The sequence below is a fragment of the Theropithecus gelada genome, chromosome 19, assembly GCF_003255815.1.
Source record: "Theropithecus gelada isolate Dixy chromosome 19, Tgel_1.0, whole genome shotgun sequence".
NCBI lineage: Eukaryota > Metazoa > Chordata > Mammalia > Primates > Cercopithecidae > Theropithecus > Theropithecus gelada.
In genome coordinates this window covers 11,698,367-11,704,558 of record NC_037687.1, presented here as the reverse complement: position 1 = coordinate 11,704,558, position 6,192 = coordinate 11,698,367, and the positions used below count along the sequence as shown (strand labels likewise).

The following is a 6,192-nucleotide window of genomic DNA, read 5'->3' as shown; positions in this document are numbered from 1 at the left end:
TGGCAGGCGTCTGCAGTTCCAGGTACTCAGGAAGCTGAGACAGGAGAATCGCTGGGACCCGGAAGCAGAGGCTGCAGTGAGCCAAGATCACGCCACTGCACTCCAGCATGGGCGACAGTGAGATACCGGATTTTTTTTAAAAAAAGATTTTTTTGCGATTTTTTTCTTTTCTTTTTTTTTTTTTTGGCTCATCAGCTGTCATTAGTGTTAGTGTGTTTTATGTGTGGCCCAAGACAATTCTTCTTCCAATGTGGCCCAGGGAAGGCAAAAGATTGGACATCCCTGCCTTAAAGCAAGGAGTTGAAGGCCTGGTCAACACAGGGAGACGCCCATCTTTATTATTTAAATACCCAAATAAAAAGAAAAATGTTAAAAAGTTGGAAAAGAAGCATTTCTCTTTTCTTTGTGAGAGGCTTCATTTATACAACAGTCCATCTTTGCTAGTCAAGCCCCTTTCTTTCCCTCTGTCAGAAGATATCTTGCCACTAAATCCGATTTGCCAACATAACCTGGGATTTTTGGGCCATGCTGAGTCCGCATTCTTTGCTGTCCTCAGGATGGTATATAAGCTTTTCCGTGTTGTTGTTGGGGGGGTTTCATTCTGAAGGTTCCTGCACGTACACTCTAAATAAATTTGTATGCCTTTTCAGAGTTAATCCAACTGCCTCATGTCAATGAGTTTTCAGCAAACCTTTAGGGCAGACACCAGGAGCTTATTGCCCCCATAAAGCCACCCCTTTTGGCTCAGAGCAGGAGGGGAACCCAGACCAGGCCGAGAATGACTGCACCAGGAGGGAGAAGCAGATGTCCTCCAGGGAGCCAGAAATGGAGATGAGGTAAGGCCAAGGCTTCCTCATCTTCGCTCTCCCCGCTGCCCACCCCCACCCCCTCACAGTATAGAAATGCCCTCTCCTTCCAGATCTTCATTTTCCTCAGCAGGAAACTCTCACCTGGTGACAATTTAATCTTCTGACCTACATAAACTGTCAACTTCATAGGCCCTTTGTTATAAGACAAACCAAACAAGTCTCACTGAGGTTGACCTTCACAGATTTTCTTCATATGTAACAATGACAGTCTGACCCCAGCCACTCTATGCATGTCAAAACCAAAACACTTCCCAGGAAACGGCCCCAGGCTTCAGAGGGGCAACCTCAGAAAGGATGGAACCCCCAAGCACACCTGCATGTAGGTCTCCTGCTTTCCAGGGCCCTGCAGCTTCTCAGAATCCACTCTCTGCAGCTGTTCTGGGCAGCTGGAGGCCACCTGCAGGGGAAGGCAGGGTGCCCCGGAAACCCCAAGGAGCTTCCTTTCCCTTCCTTTGCAGGCTCCACACTGGCCTCGGGCTCTGCTGCCCCCTGCAGGTTATTCAGCTGCTTCCCACTCCATTGATTAGTTTCATGAGACAAACACCCTCAATCCCACTATGTGAATAATACACCAATAGAGTCCCTGCTCTCCTCATGATTGTGTGTATAAAATGGGGAAGACACATTCTAAGATATTTAAATGCATTAAAAAACTTCTAAATCGCGACGTTGGTGGTGGCAGCTGAGGGCCCTGCAGCAGCAGCTGCTCTAAAGCTCAAGCCAGGCGGTGGGATTGGGGTCCTGGGATGTGGTGCCCGAGGTGGAGAGAGGCAGCAGCACCCACAGAGCTCGGGCATGGAGGATCTGATGCCCGCCAAAATGGTGGTACCCAAAGTAGAAAGTTCACGTTTTTGGCCAGACGCGGTGGCTCACGTCTGTAATCCCAGCACTCTGGGAGGCCTAGGTGGGTGGATAACCTGAGGTCAGGAGTTCCAGACCATCCTGGCCAACATGGCGAAACCCTATCTCTACCAAAAGTACAAAAATTAGCCAGGCATGGTGGCATGCGCCTGTAGTCCCAGCTACTCAGGAGGCTGAGGCAGGAGAATTGCTTGAACGTGGGAGGCAGAAGTTGCAGTGAGCCAAGATTGCGCCACTGCATTCCAGCCTGGGCAACAAGAGCAAAACTTTATCTCAAAAAAAGAAAAAAATAAGAATTTTGAAACTAACGCTATGTAAGACAAAAGATTTTTTCCTGAAATCTGTCTTTATCTGGGCTTTTCTGTGCAAAATTTTCTTATCTTTCCAATTGTAATGAAAACACAATTTACAATTCATTTAAAAAATCTGAAGCTGCAATAGATGAACACTTTTTTTTGTTTTTTAACAAAGGCTCTCACTCAATTGTCCAGGCAGGAGTACAGTGGCGCAATCACAGCTCACTGCAGCATCAACCTCCCAGGCTTCGGTTATCCTTCTGCCTCAGCCTCCTGGATAGCTGGGAGTACAGGTACGTGCCACCATAACCAGCTAATTTTTTGTATTTTGTGTATAGAGAGGGAATCGTCATGTTGCTGCGGCTGGTCTTGAGCTCCTGGGCTCAAGTGATCCTCCTGCCTTGGCCTCCCAAATTGTTGAGATTACGGATGTGAGCCACTGTGCTCAGCAATGAATAATTCTTTATAAGGGGACAAACCCTGTCTGAGCATGATGGCTCATGCCTGGAATCCCAGCACTTTGGGAGAATTGCTTCAGACAAAGAATTAGAGAGCAGCTGGGGCAACATAGCATAATCCTGTGTCTATTACTTAAAATTCTAAATGAAAGTCTGAAAAGGAGAATTTCCCACCTATTCTCTCTCGAGGGAGCCTTCATCTACACAACAAGGTCCGCTTTGCTAGCCAAGCTTTCTTCCTTTCCTCTTGCAGAATCTGTCTTGCTATTAAATCTGACTTACCCATCAAACCTGGGATTTTTTTGGCCATGCCACATCTGCATTTGTTCCTATCCCGGAATGGTATACAAGTTTTTGTCTTATTGATGGGTGGGTCTTTATTCTGAAGGCTCCCATATATACATGTTAAATTTGTATAACTTTTCTCCTATTAATCTGCTTAACTTCCTTGATCTGAAATTTTTTTCCTGTTTTTCCACCTTGTTTTATAAAAAAAGCACAAAAGTAAATCATGCATATCTAAAAATGAGTATTTTCATATCTCATGAATCAAGGTATTTTCCATATATAACCAGAAAATGTTGTTCATATTTAATAATTCCTTAACATCAACACAGAGTAATATTAAAACCTTATTAATTGTATAATGTGGAATTCTGAAAGCTTAGTTTGAATTCGTTTCATTTTCTCTGTTATACATTGAAGAGAGTGTGGTGTTATGGTATGTATTTGTTCTCATCCAGGGTAACGTTGGGTGTGTTAGGCCTCTGGGGAAGGCCCCTGACCTTCTGCTGCCCTCTTTCCACTCTAATGTTTCCCCACTTTTTTGATTGTGGTCTTAAAACCCTCCCATGAGAGGGTCCCACTGACTTCACGAAGAGTTTTAGTCTTGGAAATACTCATGATATTCCCTATCTGTAGCTGTGTGTCTCAAGTTAGTTCAGAATAAACGACGTGTGTGGACTGCTAAAATAACTTATTTCTAAATGCTGAAAGTCAAAAATTGCAGATTTCCTTGTCTAACCAGATGCAGAAAAGCATATGTTATGAAGGATCAGGACTCCAACAGGCACTAACATCACTGCCTTCCAAAATCAGTGGCCTTCCTGGCATATGAACACCCTTTGGGACTGTGCTCCAATGTCTCTCTGGGTTGCTACTTGGCTCTTTGTGAAAGATCAAGACACTCCCATAGTCTAGACCAATGTCAGGCTCTCCAGTGTGTCCTGTTCATCACCCTCACCCTGCACTTCTATTGTTACTGTCATTGGCCATTCCAACACTGTGCTTGCATCCTGTGGAAAGTCACATTTGGGGTCAAGTGGATGGTGGTGTTTCTACTCTTCGGTGAAAAGTATCAGGGTGCATTTGGCCTTCAAGGCAGAAGGATGAGACGGGGGTTAGATCCAGGTGCACCCACCTGTTTTTTAAATTTATTTTTATTTTTTTGTGATGGAGTCTCACTCTGCTCATCAGGCTGGAGAGTGCAATGGCCTATTCTCAGTTCAGTGTAACATCCCGCCTCCCAGGCTCAAACAATTCTCCTGTCTCAACCTCCTGAGTAGCTGGAATTACAGGCACACACCATGATGCCCATCTAATTTTTGTATTTTTAGTAGAGATGGGGTTTCACCATGTTGGCCAGGCTGGTCTTGAACTCCTGACCTCAAGTGATCCACCCGCCGCAGCCTCCCAAAGTGCTGGGATTACAGGTGTGAGCCACTGCACCTGGTCAGGTGCCACCATCTCTGCCACTGCCCTGTCTTCCCTGCTGTGAGTCACTTTGTGTGATCTGACAATCAATGATTCCACCCTTCACTGATGTGGATACATTATCTGGGACTGGGTATGTCATCTCCAAACACAAATAGGGTTTGGTCAGCGATTGATGCTGAACCCTTTGGTGCCTGATTTTGACCTTAGGGTTTTTTTAAAATAAGGGTTTCTGAAGAGAAGCTTCATTGGTACCTTAAGTGATTGAATTGTTCTACGCCATTGAATAATATATAAAAGTCACTTTTCCACGTTGCTGTTAACTTTACACTGCTGAGATAAGCAGGCTGTTGACAAGTTAGCATCAACAGCACATTATCAGAGAAAGAAAGGCTTGTATTTAGAATATTTACACAAATTTATTACCCTCCTATGTCTCAGTAAAGCAATTTGAAAAAATATAGCTTTATAAGGCATAAATGAACGTGTACATTTTAACTAAGGTACTTTTTAGTAAACAATGCCAATACATTTCAGGAAATATTTTAGTCTTTAGAGAATAAGTAAGGCAAAAACAGGACCAGGAGTCTAGAGCTGACCTCCCCTCACCACAAGGCCAAGTCTTTTTTCTTGAGACGGAGTTCCACTCTTTTTACCCACGCAGTAGTGCAATGGTGCCACCTTGGCCCACTGCAACCTCTGCCCTCCCCCTGGATTCAAGTGATTCTCCTGTCTCAGCCTCCTGACTAGCTAGGATTACAGAAGCATGCCAAAAAAAAAAAAAAAAAAAAAAAAAAAAAAGAAGCATGCCACCACACCCGGCTAATTTTTGTATTTTTAGTGGAGATGGGGTTTCATCACATTGGTCAGGCTGGTCTCAAACCACTGACGTCAGGTGATCCACCTGCCTCAGCCTCCCAATGTGCTGGGATTACAGGCGTGAGCCACTGTGTCTAGCCAAGGCCAAGTGTTTTACCACTGGAGAGACAGAAGTCACACACCGGGCATATGAGACAACGCTCCTCAGTGACCATGATGGATCACGACAAAAAAAGAGAACATTTTATAACTACATTTCTAAATGTGATAAAAGAAAACATATTTCAAATCATAACCATGACCAAAATTTTTCTCTTCTTACTAATGTGACTTGTAATTCTCATACATCCCACAGTCATTTATGACTTGTGGTCATATTTACCACTATGCTATATTACACCCTTGCTGACAGCAGGTATGGCACTGGTGGTTTTGGGGAAGAAGGCACTCAGAGGTATATGAGATAACTTTTGGTATTATGAGTGAATGAAAAATTAGGGTTGAGGCTGGCCCCAGTGGTTCAGGTCTGGAATCCTAGCACTTTAGGAAGCCAAGGTGGGCGGATCACGAGGTCTGGAGTTTGAGACTAGCCTGGCTAACATGGTAAAATTCCATCTCTACTAAAAAATACAAATATTAGCTGGTGGGGCACGCCTGTAGTCCCAGCTACTCACGGGGGTGAAGCAGGAGAATCGCTTGAACCTAGGAGGTGGAGGTGGCAGTAAGCTGTGATGCACCACTGCACTCTATCCTGGGCGACAGAATGAGACTGTTTAAAACACACACACACACACACACACACACACTCTCTCAGCAAAATTAGGGTCGAAATAAAAAATAAGTACATAAGCATGAAAAGTAAAATTTCTTTTTTTTTTTTTGAGACAGTCTTGCTCTGTCACCCAGGCTAGAGTGCAGTGGCGCGATCTCAGCTCACTGCAAGCTCCACTTCCCAGGTTCACACCAGTCTCCTGCCTCAGCATCCCGAGTAGCTGGGACTACAGGCGTCAGCCACCACGCCCGGCTAATTTTTTTTTTTTTTTTTGTATATTTAGTAGAGATGGGGTTTCACTGTGTTAGCCAGGATGGTCTCCATCTCCTGATCTCGTGATCTGCCCTCCTCGGCCTCCCAAAGTGCTGGGATTACACGCGTGAGAGACTGCGCCTGGCAGTTTT

General features: G+C 44.7%; 1 protein-coding gene across 1 annotated transcript in view; it reads right to left on the bottom strand.

The window, feature by feature from the left end:
* The window catches only part of LOC112611850 (zinc finger protein 136), a 520,810-nt gene that overhangs the window by 203,961 nt on the left and 310,657 nt on the right, over nucleotides 1-6,192 (bottom strand). The window lies entirely within an intron of this gene.